We start from the raw sequence: 15,673 nt of genomic DNA on the forward strand, positions 1-15,673 counted from the left end.
CATTGTTTCTAAATGTGCGGTCACAGCATAACTAGCCATCTCGCACTGGATTGTGCCACAGAAGGTGGTTTATGGGCTGCATTTAAAGCTCCCGATTACATGGAACAAAAAGCAAAATATGCAGATACTGGCACTCTGAAATAAAAGCAGAACATGCTGCAAACACTCAGCAGGTCAGGCAGCATCTGTGGAGAAAGGAAAATGTTACTGGCAATCGGTGCACAGCTGGCAGAATGGAATGCACCCCTGGTGTCTGTTAGATCCGTGTATCTTAATGTTGTGTCCTTCAATAATCAGACAACGACTGCAGGGAACGATTCAACAGGTGTTTACTGAATGAGTGTTACTCTAGAACTAATTGTACAGATCACTACTCAGGCTTTATATACAGGTGTGGCCACTGCCGGTACTACAGTGTACAGGAGCTGTAAAAAGTAGTTCTCTCCCTTAAAGGTACATACATTACAATTCCTCCCCTTTTAGATTAACAGTACCATAACACTCATTTAACAATTAAATATCAAGCTAATTACAATTAACACTTTTAACATGCAACATTAGCTGAAAATAGTCTATTTATAAATTCAGTCTTTGGGGAGGCTTCCTGATCCTTTCTGGATAGCGCCTTTCCCGAGTGTCTTGCTCTTGGTGCGGAGGCGATTCTGGCCCCCTGTCGTCGGTTGGTTCATCAGCTTCCGATGCTACTGTTTCTGGGGTAGATGCTACCTGTACATCGGGTTCATCACTAGGTACGTATGGGCGAGGCATGGGGTTGACTTGTTCCTGTGACTCGAGGATCTGGTCAGCATGGCATCTCACGATGCTCTCCCCAACGTCCACTGTGTACATTAGTGGGCCCTGCCGTGTGCATATCGTTCCTGGCTGCCATTTTTCTGTTCGGTAGTCGCGGGCCAAGACTGGTTGCCCTACATTGAAGCTCCTTGTTGGCTTCTCATGGATGTGCTGGAATTGCTTACTCTCAACATCTCTTCGTACATTTGGTCTGAGCAAATCCAGGCGAGATCTTAACCTTCGGTTAAAGAACATCATGGCTGGGGCCTGGTTGGTGACTGCATGTGTCGCATTCCGGTAGGCGAACAGGAAATTGTCCACCTTGTGCTGCAGCGGAATGTTGTCATTGTACATAGCCTTTATTGCCTTCTTAAAGGTTTGTACGAACCTCTCAGCCAATCCATTTGTAGCTGGATGATACGGGGCGGATGTGTAATGCCTTACCCCATTCCTTTTCATAAATCTTCGAAACTCTTCGGACACAAACTGTGGTCCGTTATCAGGGCAAATCTGCTCTGGCAAGCCGTTCCTGGCAAAAATGGTCCGTAGGACTGCAATAGTTTTCTCCGTGGTGGTGGAGGACATTTTGATCACCTCAGGCCATTTCGAGTGCGCATCCACGGCTATTAAAAACATTGAGTCCATGAATGGACCAGCAAAATCAATATGCACCCGTTGCCATGGAGATGAGGGCCACTCCCATGGGTGTAGAGGGGCATGCGGCGGTGCATTTTGGACCTTCTGGCATCCTGAGCAGCTCTTTGTCAGGTCCTCGATTTGCTGATCGATCCCCGGCCACCACACATAAGCCCTAGCAAGGCTTTTCATTTTCACCCCTCCCAGATGACCTTCGTGAAGCTCATTGAGCACTCTCTCCCTTAACTTGGGTGGAATTACCACTCGGGATCCACACACCAAGGTTCCCTGGCATACTGACAGCTGTTTTCTTCTGGATGAGAATGCTGGCAACAGTGAGTCGCCATGTGCTGGCCATCCCTTCACCGTCAAATCATATACCCGAGACAGTGTCGGGTCATTTCGGGTCTCCTTCTCTATACCAGCGTTAGTTACTGGCAAGCATTCAATTATAGTCGAATGAAATATTTCGACAGGATCCACTGCTGGTGCTTCCTCCGCTGTAGGCAGTGGCAGGCATGATAGCCCATCAGCGTTTCCATGCTGTTTCGTGCCGTTATACTCGATTTCATATTGGTGCGCCCCTAGAAAAAGGGACCATCTTTGTAGCCGTTGCGCAGTCATCACCGGAATGCCCTTCTTTGGATTAAAGATGGAGACAACTGGTTGGTGGTCAGTCAGCAAGGTGAACTTCTGCCCGTGCAGATAGTGATTGAACTTTTTCACTCCCCACACTAGGCTGAGGGCCTCCCTGTCAATCTGGGCATAGTTACGCTCAGCTGAGGTTAGTGATCGTGACGCAAAGGCTATTGGCCTCTCTGAGCCATCCGAGAATTTGTGCGACAGCACCGCTCCAATGCCGTAGGGTGAAGCATCACATGCCAACCAAATTGGTAATGCCGGGTTGTAATGGGCCAATACCTCTTTCGATGTGATTTGTGTTTTGCTCTTCTGGAAAGCTCGTCTACATTCGTCACTCCACTTCCATGGCACCCCAGTTTGCAGTAGGGTGTTCAGTGGGTGTAGTATTGTAGACAAATTTGGCAAGAACTTATGGTAGTAGTTTACCAGCCCGAGGAACGACCTCAGTTGTGACACATTTTCCGGTGCTGGAGCCTTGACTGCTGCCTCAATCTTCTCTGGGGACTTATGTAACCCCTCTTTATCGATAACGTGGCCACAATACGAGATCTGTTTTCTAAAAAACTCGCATTTGGGGCGGTTAGCTCAGAGCCCATATTCCTTCAATCTAGTGAGCACCTGCTCCAGGTTGGCAAGGTGATCACTGTCATGTTCGCCCGTGACCAGGATGTCGTCCAAATAACACTGGGTCTCTGGGATCCTTTGCAGGACTTGTTCCATTGCCCTCTGCCAAATAGCCGGAGCTGATGCTACCCCGAATACCAGCTGGTTGTATTGGTAGAGACCTTTATGGGTGTTGATTGTGAGGTATTTTTTTGATGCTTCTTCTACCTCCATTTGCAGATACGCCTGGGCCAGATCAATCTTAGTGAAGCGTTTCCCTCCAGATAGCGAGACAAAAATATCTTCAATCCCCGGAAGTGGATATTGTACGGTCTGAAGGACCGGGTTCACTGTTACCTTAAAGTCCCACAGATGTGAACCTTCCTCGGTTCCCCAGGCGTGCTGCTCGACGACTTTTTCATCACAGGGACGATGGGTGTAGCCCACTTGCTCCAGCCTACCTTGGACAGTACACCTGAATGTCCCAGACTCTCCAGCTCTGCTTCGACGGCTGGGCGGATCGCATAAGGTACCGGTCTGGCCTTTAAAAATTTTGGGCTTGCGTTTTCTTTAATTTTAATCATCGCTGTCATGCCTTTTAGTTTTCCGAGTCCTTGCTGGAACACTTCTTTCGCGTCAGTTAGGATCTTTGACAGTCGCCCAGGTGTGACGTCATCATCCTTTTTGTCAGCCACAGTCAGTGCCTGTATGGAATGCCAATCTAGCTGTATCTTCCGGATCCATTCACGTCCTAGTAGATGTGGTCCTCCATCTGGCAATACATATAGGTCCATTTTTGGTGTTTCCTTGCCGTTATATATGACGTTCCCCCTTATTTTTCCTTTGGGGTAGACTTTTTGCCCCGTGTACGTCTTCAAGACAATCTTTGTATCTCTCAAGGGTATATGTGAGAATAGCCGCTTGTAGTCCCTTCGGTTTATGACTGTTAGGGCTGATCCTGTGTCCAATTCCATTTTCATTTGGACTCCTGCTATCTTGAGCGTGACCCAGATAGTTTGGTGATCCTCCGTTTTGATCACATTATGTAGTTTCAGACAACCCAGCTCCTTGCTTCCGGAGTCTGTATCACTTTTCTGTTCGTCTGAATTACTCTCCGTCACCTTATGTACCTTCTTGTACTTCTCCTGTGGAGATTTCTTGCTGCTGGTTTTCTTTCCTGACCTGCAGACTCTTGCTATGTGTCCTACTTTTCCACACTGTCTGCACACTTTGTCCTTGAACCAGCAATCATTATGGTCGTGTGTTGTTCTGCCGCAGCGATAGCACTTCACTGTTCCATATGACATTTCATTTGTGCCATATTCTTGCGGTCTCCATTGTATCTCTGCAGCGCCCCGTGCTGCTGCTTCGTGTGATACTGCAATGCTGAAAGCCTTGTCTAGCGTAAGATCCTTTTCTGATAGAAGCCGTTTCTGGTTTCCTTCACTTTGAAGCCCACACACAAACTTGTCCCTTAAAGTATCTGCTAGTCCCGTTCCAAACTGGCAGTGTTTCGATAGCTTGCGCAGTTCCGTTAAGTACTCAGCATTACTTTCATCTTTATGCTGGTTCCTTTTGTGAAACTTAAATCCTTCTGCTATCAGCAGCGGTGTGGGGTTTAAGTGGTCCTGTAGGATTGACACTATGTTTTCAAAATCCTTTTCTACTGGCTTCTCTGGGGTTACTAGGTTTCGTAGTAAGCCATATGTTTTTGCACCCATTGAATTCAACAATACCAGCGCTTCCTTGTCATTTGGCACTTCATTCGCCTTGCAGTATACTTCTATGCGTTCGACATATGTTGTCCAATCTTCGACTTCATTGTCGAACGCTGTGATACTGCCACTCTTCGGCATTTTTGGGTGTGGTTAGACTGGCTTAAAATGGCGTCTCCCACGCTTTCCTTTCTTCCCCGCTGCGGCTTAAAATGGCGTCTCCCGCGCTGCTGCCAACGCCGCTCTCAGCGGTCCTCGCGGTAAATGGCAGCACCTCGCGTTTTCCTGCACGCCTCTCTCCCCCATTGATGCTGCATGGCCCTTGAACACCGGCTGCGCTCTGCTCTCGCTCGTCTCTCTCCCCCGTTGACGCCGCTCGGTCCTGAACACCGGCTGCGCCCTGTGCGCTCTGCCCTCTCTCGCTCCCTTTTTCTGTGCCGCTCGGTCGGGCTCTAGCCCGTCGCTGTCCGGGAAGGGTCTGCGCAGTACCTGTTGCCAGCCCGTTTCGCTGGACCACCGTGACTGGAAAGCCAAGCCTGGCTCTCGACAGCCTCCCCTGCGGTGCTCAAATCTCCGTTGGATGACTGGGCGGTTGCCCGTGGTCGACGCCCGTGCTTCTGGACTCGACCTTCTTCCACTGTTCTCCAGGAGCGAATCCCTGGGAGGTGATGCAGAGTTGCAGGTAGGTTCAAACTTGCTCGTCGCCACTGTTAGATCCGTGTATCTTAATGTTGTGTCCTTCAATAATCAGACAACGACTGCAGGGAACGATTCAACAGGTGTTTACTGAATGAGGGTTACTCTAGAACTAATTGTACAGATCACTACTCAGGGTTTATATACAGGTGTGGTCACTGCCGGTACTACAGTGTACAGGAGCTGTAAAAAGTAGTTCTCTCCCTTAAAGGTACATACATTGCAGTGTCACCCTTTCGTTCTCTTCCTCCACACTCTCGGGACACTGGAGCCTGCTCCACTTTGCTAGTTTTTCCATGCTTCCCTCCCCATCGGTTATTCTTCTTTAACCATTCCTACATCCTCTGGGTATCGTACATATCTTTTATTTCTTTAATTTTGTCATCATGCTTCCTTTTATGCTGTTATCACTTGTCATTTTAGAATCTCCCATTCCCCACCTAATCACTGTAGGATTCGCAAAATTGGAATTTGTATTAACAAGAGTCAAATGGCAGAAGAGGCCGTGATTTTAAAGACTGTTTTAAAAGATGCCCTGAAAAAGGGGCATACAAAATGGCTGCCATCCCATATGACCAGCTTATTGGGGCACTTTAAAATGGTTCCTGCGCAACCTCAGACAGCTTTGTGGATTCAACCCACAGCAAGTTCTGGAAGCCGTTTCTGAGAGAACGAAACCAGACCCACACATCTATATATATTCCGTCTGTCTGTCTGTCTGTCTGTCTGTATTGTATAAACTCAAAAGTTATAGAGCGTACCTACACGTGTGTTACATCGAAAGAAAGCTTACGATTCCAGAACCGTCATAAGTTTATTTACGTTTCGGCCAGACAAAAGTTGCGCCCGCGGTATCCAAAAAACTTCAACATTCCACTTAATAGCATCGAGTGACGTCGAGGTCGACCAATCGTACGGTCGAGCGACCCGACGGTCGACCAATCGCTGCGTGGCGGGGGCGGGTTCCTGGCGCATGCGGGCGGGCCATCCTACAGTCGAGTGATGGGACGATTGACCAATCCTACGCTTCGGTGGGCGGGCCTTATCATTCTGAACCGAGGTGAGTCGCCGCCATCTTGATTCCAAACTTTTCATTTCTTTTTCCCGCTTTCTGCGTGTTTCTTTTCAAATCTACATTTCCAGCAAAAAAAAGTTGCTTTTAAAACACAAATTGTTTTTGAAAAAGGTTAATTAATTTGTAAATCTTTTCTGTAACATCTAGAATTTTCCTGCCTTTAACCGTTTTTCCAGGCCTGTAAGCCTGGGCCTCTGTTGCCCAGCCACGCCCGAGCTAGGCACCTCCCGTCGCGCTGAACAAGCGGCTCGCGATCTCCGCCATCTTTGTGAAGGCTGGAGGGGGCAGGCCTGAGCCGAGCATCACCACTGCCGCCATGTTAGTAAAGGCGGGTGGGGCAGGAGTCAGCGCGCGCGACTTGAGTCCGGCCGGGCCTCACGCGGTAGGTTGCGCGGCGGCGTCTCTCTCTCTGCTCTTGAAGCCGGCTCGGGCGGGGGGGCGGGGCTCGGGAGATCGGGCCTCCGGAGATCGGGGGGGGGGCGAGCCTCGGGAGATCGGGGGGGCAGCGGGGCTCGGGTGATCTGGTCTCGGGAGATCGGCGCTCGGGAGATCAGGGCGCGGGGCTCGGGAGATCGGGCCTCGTGAGATCGGGCCTCGGGAGGGCGGGGCTCGGGACATCGGGGGGTGGGGCTCGGGGACTCCCCCTCTCTCCTCCCCTCCCCCCTCTCCCCTCCCCCTCCCCCCTCCCCCTTCCCCCATCCCTCTCCTCCTCTCCCCCCCCTCCCCTCCCCCTCCCCTCCCCCCTCCTCCCCCTCCCCTCCCCTTCCCCCCCTTCCCCCCTCTTCCCCCCAGTCGCTCTCTCTCTTCCCCCCAGTTGCTCTCTCTCTCTCTCTCTCTTCCAACAACAACATGCCCTCAAAAGACCCTCGGCACCGCCGGGCACTTCAGCTAGTATACATATGGATTAGGTGCAGATCCAGTCAAGGTCGGCCTGGAGTCAGAGGCCATCTAAATGTTGACCCAGACAAAAGGGGACAATTTCATATTCATGAGAACAGCACCCAGGACTAGATAACGAGATCAGCAGGACATTAAAAACAATGGAGGTCATTCCAGACCAGAGATGGGCCTTTACCGGCCATTTAAAACATTTTAAAATATAATAACTACCCCGCAGTGCTCCCAGCCCGCTGTTGCATTTGCAAAGATAATCCAGAGACCGTCAGTGAGTTCAGTTCATGCTGCTTTTAATATGGCTGCCACACACACCCTTCCAGGCACAAGCAATCGAATACCTATACACAATACAATGATCACAGCGCTGTTAAACTCCATGTGCTCAGGCCAAGGCAATCGAGTACCTATCACCAAATGTCAGACATAACATTTCCTCCCCCCTCACAGAATTTCAAACATGAAATGTAGTGACAAAGTCCTGTAGGTGGCCGGGGCGAGAACGTGTACGAACAGGCCAAGTTGTGGACTGGTGAGGAGCAGGCTGAGGCACAACATCTGCTTGAGGGTTGGCTGGCTGAGCCACATGTGCATCCCGCCACTCTGGGGGTAAGACTTGGTGGTTAGGTCCGTATAATCCCGCATCAGGGGGTGCTGGCACCTTCCGAAGGCGGCTGGCATGCCACCGAGAGCCGTCAGTGAGGCAGAAAGTGGCTGGTCCAAGTTGGCGGCTGATTTGGAGAGGGGAGGACCAGAATGACGCCATCTTATTATTGCAGTGAGGCCTGCGGACTCTGACCCAATCGGAGACTGAGATGTTGGGCGCCTTGGCCCTCTTCGACTGGTCGAAGCGGAGTTTCATCTTCTCCTGCTGTCTAGCGACTGTGGCTTGAGCCGGTGGAGCAGGGCTCTGAGCTAGCGAGGGGCGGAGCCTGCCAAGGGGCAGCATGAGCTCACGGCCTAGCATGAGGGATGCGGGTGAGACCCCTGTAGTGGAATGCTGGGAGGCTCTGTAGTGCAGCAGTGTGTGGAGGAGGGCCTTGTCAAACGCACACCCCTGGGATAGGTGTGCTCTGAGGCCATTTTTCAGTGTCTGATTAAAACGCTCCACCCCCCCATTTGACTCGGGGTGGTAGTACGCTGTGCGAATGTGACGGATGCCCTTGCTCTCAAGGTAAGAGGAGAGTTCCGAAGAGACCATTTGGGGCCATTGTCTGTGGTGATGGCCTTTGGATGCCCCCAGCGGGAGAAGAGGGACTCAAGGATATCAATTATGACCCGAGAGGTGATGGAGCCCACGGCAGTGACCTCTGACCATTTTGAGTGCAGGTCATAGATCACCACTAGGAACCGTTGAAGGTGGGGGACACCATGGATCTCCCCGCAGACGTCCAGCTGCAGGTGCTCCCAGGGCTGAGAGGGCCAGGCAAGGGGTTGCAGGGGTGGGGGAGCTTGGTGGCCAGTCTTGCCACTTACAAGGCAGGCTGCACAGTCCTTGACCAGGGCCTCGATTTCCCTGTCGATACCCAGCCAGCACACTAGGTCTCGGCATCGTTGTTTGAGCTTCACTATGCCCAAGTGGCCCTCATGTGCCATGGATAAAACACGCGCACGAAGGGAACTTGGGACCACAGTGCAGAGCCCACGTGCAACACAGGAGTCATTCCAGCAGGAGAGCTCCTCTTTAACTCTGGAGTAGGCAGACAGTTCCTCAGGCACCTTGCGAGGCCAGCCATCTCTGATGAAGGTGCACAGCTGGGAGAGGGCCGGATCCTATTCAGAGGCCTCTTTGAGCTCCTGGAGAGAGACTGTGGTTTGGAGAGGCGTGTGCAGCATCTGGACGATATCCTGTTCCACTTGTTCAGACCCAACGAGTGGGGCTGGGGCAGAGACAGTGCAGGAGAGCAGGTCTGCAACAACATTGTCACGTCCTGGTGTGAACTGGAGACTGAAATTGTATTGGCGGAGGCGGTCAGACCAGCGGTGTAGACGCAGTGGTCTGTGGCCCGTGCTGGATGCCGACAGCAGGGCAGTGAGAGCCTGGTGATCGGTTCGCAGGGTGAAGGCACAGCCATACGTGTACAGGTGCCACCACTCACATGCCCAGACGCACCCCAGCGCCTCACGCTCGCCTACTGAGTACTTCTGTTCGGTGGGGCTAAGGGCTCGGGAGGCAAAGGCGATTGGTTTCTCCACTCCATTCTGTATCTGCGATAACACCGCCCCCACAGCTGCAGCGGACGCGTCGCAGGTGACGAGGGTGGGGCTGGCGACGTCAAAGTGAGCCAACACTGGAGGTGACGTGAGCTGCGATTTGAGGAGGCGAACAGCTTCCGTACAGGCTTGTGACCACACCCAGGGCTCATCCTTTCGCAGGAGCTGGCACAGTGGGGCTGTGGTGGCTGAGTACTGGGGCAAAAACTTCAGGTAGTACCCAGTCATGCCAAGGAAGGAGGCAACCTGTGCTGCAGAGCTGGGTTCTGGGATGCTGTGAATGGCATCCACGTTTGACTGGAGTGGTGTAAGATTTGAAAATTTTCATTAAATAATCACGCAAGAAAACAGGATTAATAGTACAGCTTTATTGACCAAAAGAAGCTTATACAGAAAACCCTTTGATAAAAAGGGGCATACAAAATGGCCACCGGACCGCGTGATCAGTTTCTTGGTCCATTTGATTTCTGTTACTGCAAGCCAGACAGGCTTGTGGATTGAGAACAGTAAGCCCGCGAAAGCCAGTATCGGGAAACCGAAACTCAGGGAAATGGGCATACATATTAATTGGATTCTAAGTACAAGACAGTTTCAGGTAACAGGATGGGGCCCATCAAGAAATGGGCGGACAATTGAATGAACACTTAAACCCATTTACTGTACAAAGGAAAGACCGTTTAACAGCCATCAAGGGCAATCTCCAGACCGATCAATATACGAACCGAGTTACGGTGACAAAGTAAAAGACATTATCGGCCAGGAAGGCCAGTTAAGCTATCACCGGCTCCCGTTACAAGACAAAGCACCCCTGCAGAGATTTTTGCCCGCCAAAAATATTACAAAGACTGGACTGTGATCTGGCGGGAGATAAGACTGTCCCAAAAAGGTATAAATATGGATTTGAAAAGTCCATCAGGGCGTATTGCGATTCTCGTAGGGGACACGCACACTGGAGACCACGCTTCACCTCAACGGCTATGCTTCATTCGTAGGACGATTCACTTCTTCGGTACGATTCGTAACTTCGATGATGACGAGAAGACTTTGGCTGGGAAGCCAGCTCGGCTAGGCAAGGCTCAACCACGACGGGAAGATGAAGGAGGGTGGCCCGGGTACTTTTGTCGGGAGATCATCGACGACCCAGGCCGAAGGAGAAGACACCCTCTGGAAAAACCCAAGCCAGGCGGGAAAGAGAAATAAACGGACTCTCCCATGTGCATCCAGTTATTCAGCAGGTTTCAACTGATTTCAGTCATGACGAGCGCTCATCAAGGCTGTGTCCACTGCCTCCTCGCCTGAGAGAGAGAGAGAGAGAAAAACAAGCTGCGCCAGAAGTTTCCAAATCCACGTGACGACGGAAAGCTGTGCCAAAAGGCTGCGAACGCCCTATTTTGCGAATCTGAAAGTGGTGAGCATGATTCCGAGTTCCTCACGTCGAAACTTAGTCTAGGTATAGGGGAGGGAGTAAGGGTAATCGTAATGTGTTCCCCCTTTTTCGATGTGCCGTGTGTTTCCCATTTCCATGGAATTAAGCTTATAGATATGTGCATGATTGTAGTTGCTTTAATTTGTGCTTATGACATGTATTTTATAATGCTGCAAACTGTTTAATAATAAAAGCATCCATTTCGTGCTATTCAACCTGGTCTATTGAGTCTTTCTCTGCACTACAGTTCCCTGCACCTAAGTCCAAGGTCTAGAACCGTAGGGAAGAGTGGGTCGAACCACTCAAGGGTAATTATTGCACGAAGCCTGGTAGGAGACCAGAACGAGCAAGAGAAACCCCCTACAGTGGGGATATACCGTCAGCCGACAACCGAAACCCCACAAATTCGATCTCTGAAACAGCAAAGACACACTTTTCGCCATTCAGTGTGAGCTTGTGTTTTGCTAGAGCAGTGAAAACTCTGTGAAGGCGTTCATCGTGAGTGGAGGTCGAGGGCCCATGCACGACGATGTCATCCAGGTAGATGGCCACCCCAGGAATGCCCGCGAGCACAGAGGCCATCACCTTTTGGAAGGAGCTGGGTGCAGAGCTAAGTCCAAATGGCATCCTGGTGTACCGAAAGACGCCAGCATGTGTCACAAAAGCAGTGAGGTCCCTGCTGCTGGGGTGGAGGGGAACCTGTAGATAGCCCTGTCGAAGGTCCAGTTTCGAGAACAGGATGGAACCATAGAACTGCGCTGTGAGTTCCTCTGATGTGGGCAGTGGATACTTGTCAGGGATTACGGCCTTATTCACTGCTCGAAGATCGACACAGACGCGTAGACCACCTGACTTTTTCATTGCGACCACCAGGTTGGAGACCCATGGAGAGGCATCAACTGGTTCGATGATGCCGGCTTCCAGTAGCTGCTTTAGTTCAGCTGTGACCCCATCACGGAGAGCAAGCGGGATGCGGCGCAGTGGCTGAATGACAGGGGTAACGGTGGAGTCAACCATGGGCTGGTGGGTGAAGGCAGTCAGGCAGCCCAGACCCTCGAAGAGTGCTGGCCATGTTTGGCGCCACGGTGAGGCGACGTGCAGAATCGCAGACCCGCTGGTGTCCAAGAGAGAAAAACCCAGGTCAGTGAAAAGATCCAGTCCCATCAGGTTAGCTCCTTGGCGTGCCACATGAAAACAAAAATCTGGCAAAACTTTTGTTCCATAGCGCACTGTGAGGTTGACTGAGCCCACTAGTCCAATTTTCGAATTACCATACCCACAAAGGGTAGTGGAGGGCACAGAGAGTGGCAGGGAGCTGAAAAAGCGTTTGAATGTGTCCACATTCAGCAGTGAGACGCTGGCACCAGTATCCAAAACAGCGGGATGCACACATCATTCAGGTTAATTGTGCACGATTTGAAAACCACTACTGGCCCAGAGCTCACGTTGTGAATTATAGTGCTTGAGGACTGAGAGTGTTCATTTGTAGCAACCGGGGCAGAGCGGCAGACATTGGCAAAGTGATTTTGTTTTCCACAATTGCGACAGGCTTGGCCACGCGCGGGGCAATTCTGCGCTCTGGAAGCATGTGAACGAGATCCGCAGTTTCCACACTGTTGCCGCGGTAGCGCGCGTTGCTGCCGTCGCGCGAGCATTACCGTGTCAGAGCTGTCGGGGCCGAGGGCGCTGTCACTGGGTGTGTGTGCTAGTTTTGCTGCACATTCGGCTGCAGACTCCACTTGAAAGGCAATGTTGACTGCCTGTGACAATGACAGATCGTCGGTTCGAGTAAGTCTTTCACGCACTCTCACGTTGTTTGTGTGCTCTATTAGTTGATCACGCACCATCTCATCTTGTAATGCACCGAACTTGCACGAGCTAGCTAACCCCTCAAATTAGCCACGTATTGATGCACTGACTCGCCAAGGAGTTGGTGACGCTGTCTAAAAATGAATCGCCGCAGGAGGGCACTTTGTGGGGCAGAGAAGTGTGTGCTTAACAGAGCCACAGCCTCATCATATGTTTGGATTGAGTCTGCTGTGCATAATGTCCCAAGAACACGCTGGCCCTCTGCTCCCAAGCAATGGGATAACAGTGCCTTTTTCCGAGCCGTATTCACAGTTTCTAGTCCAAGAGCAATGAGGTAGGTTTCAAAGGACTGTAACCAGCAAACCCATGGGATCGGGGGCTCACCGGGTAGTGCAAGGAAGGGAGGAGGTGGTGGAAGAGAGATTTCAGCCATCCTTGTCGCCAAATGTTGCGTTTGCAAAGATAATCCAGAGACCGTCAGTGAGTTCAGTTCATGCTGCTTTTAATATGGCTGCCACACCCGCCAAAAGTTAAACAAAGACTAACCTGATTTTGGGCAGGAGACGGAAGTTTCTGGAAGAAAGGTATATCTGGAAGACTTTTCGGCAGTTGGGGTGAGAGTTTTTTTGAATACGCACACTCAGAAGAAGCACGGACTCGGAGAAAGAGAGAAGCTTGAATCCGGACACTCAGAAGAAGAAGCAGGCACTCGGAGGAGGCAGAAGAACCAAGCCAACGTCAAGAAGGCCGTCTCGAAGCCGACGTCCCGCCCCGGGGAAACACATCGGGAGATCATCGACCATCCCCGGGCCGTTGCCGGAACGAGAGGCCATCGACCCAACTTGGGAGATGAAACAAAAAAAATAAAACCCCAAGAGAAGAAACCTCCCAGCCACCCCGCTCGGAAGGAGAAGAGATAAAAACAAACTGAAGAAGCGATGGGAGCCAGCCCAAGGCTCCTCTGGCCAGGGTTGAGCCAACGATCCTCGACCCTGCCGACATCCAGACCCGCCGATGTCCAGCCGCCCTGACCCCCACCTCAGGAGAGAGCTGTGGCGCAGCTCGCAGGGGTTCCATGATCCACGAGGAGACAGAGTGCCTGAAGGGATCAAAACACAGACTTGATTTCAAAACCTTGCACTTCCTAGTGGGATTGGTGAGCATGTTTCTGGCCCTTCACAATCAGATCTAGATAGGTTTAATAAAGGGGTGGATTTAAGGGTACAATTAACATGAGTTGTTGTCCCTCGATGTTCCGTGTGTTTCCTTATTTCATGATGATCTTTGTAGAGTATAAGATGCCTGTATTTGCCTTAGTTAGTACTGTGTCGTTATGATTTGTTTTGTGTTTTTCCCTCCAATGTACTCTCTTATCTGCTTGCATTTGATTTGATAATTTTCCTTATGCAATAAAATTTCATTTTGTTTCATCAAACTTGGTCTACACGAGTTTTCTCTACATTGTAGTTCCTGCGCCTAAGTCCAGAGTATAGAATCTAAGGGGCGAGTGGGTCGAACCACTCAAGGTTTTACTGTGCAAGAGAGAGAGGCCTCTGGAGAGAGAAACCTCAGGGACATCTCTCAGGAAAACCCCTTACAGATCCTAGATGCATTTAAGGGAAAGCTGGATAAACACCTAAGTGAGAAAGCAATAGAAGGATATGCTGATAGGGTGAGATGAAGAGGGGTGGGAGGAGGCATAAACACCATGTGTAACATAAACACCAGCATGGATCAGTTGGGCCGAATGGCCTGTTTCTGTGCTGCACATTCTCTGTAATTCCTTTTCTTTTCTTGTGTATGTGGACATTGATTTCCCTGCCCCCTTTCCCTCACTCTGCTCCTCCTTATATAGTAACCTCTCCCAGTTCTGAAGCAGGTTAACATTGGTCAGAAGTGACTGTTCTGTACTCTGCCCTTGTTTGCAGGTACTGTACCCTGGACATGCAATGGATAGGATGAGGATCATCAAACGCAGACTTTCGATGACACTGCGCAGTAGTCGGCCTCTCGATGACTCCCTCTCCCAACTTGCTGAGCAGATGAACCTGGAAGAGAATAACTCAAAGGACGATGGTAAGTGGCCAAACCTTTCCCATGATCCAGAGCTTCAGTTCAGCTCCAGTTGTGCTGGCTTTTTTATTTGTGTTGACTTTCAGCTCCCAAAGATCCTACTTGGGTCTTTGTGCCTGTGTGGTTGCAGGAAACCAATCGTTCAGGATGCAGTTGTTTCAGGTGCTTGACTGACTCAGTCAGTTAGGTTTTACAGAAAACTTTTTTTTATCCGGCACTGACGGGACCGATGTGGTGCCGGTTCATCAAAAATTTCGGATAACCGAAAGCTATAGTAAAAGATACGGAGCTGAGAGCTCCATATAAAGCAACAAACCCTGTTGCTTAGCAACAGGTTCAGAACAATGGCCACAAGTTCCAAGGGTCTCTGTAGCTTAGCAACAGCTGCAGCCACACCCTTGCACAGCAACAGATCGAGGAAGGCAAGTAATAAAACTTACCTGAACCTACTCCTGAATTTTGCCGGTTAACCGAGATTTCCAGTTATTTAGGTGCCGGTAAATCGAAAGTTTGCTGTACTAATATGCAATGTACTTCAAGGAGAAAGTTTAAGGCTATTTTTATTTTTAATTTGCAGACAAGACCTAATTAGCCTCTTAAATATGTGCAGATAATAAGGAAAGATATTAATCGTTTGAAACTTTCTCAGCAATGGCCAGTAACCTATCCTATAGATTCACAATTCTTAGTATGGATGATTGCCAATAGATTCATGTTGGTGTCTCAATCTCGCTCTTAAATTCCGTTCAAGAATCGACTCTTCCCACTTTGTGCTTTTTGAATTTCACTTCATTTTCTAACTTAAACAACAGATGCAATATTGCAGATTCTTCCATTGCCAGTGCTACTGAACAGAGGGTTGCTACAGTTAACCAAGTTAATGCATTGCTAATTAAAATGAGAAACTATCTTAAAGTGATTGAAATACCATCAGTATTTAGTTTATAAACTACTCTGTGATCATTTAGAAACCAGCAGATCTCCCATTGTGTTTCTCACAGAAGCTCCCCAGTATTGGGACCACTGCTCTTTTTGATATATATTAATGACCTGGACTTGGGTATACACAGCATAATATGAAACTCGGAAATGTATTAA

The sequence above is a fragment of the Somniosus microcephalus genome, chromosome 11, assembly GCF_052327205.1.
Source record: "Somniosus microcephalus isolate GS21.2 chromosome 11, FLI_Smic_1.0, whole genome shotgun sequence".
Lineage (NCBI taxonomy): Eukaryota > Metazoa > Chordata > Chondrichthyes > Squaliformes > Somniosidae > Somniosus > Somniosus microcephalus.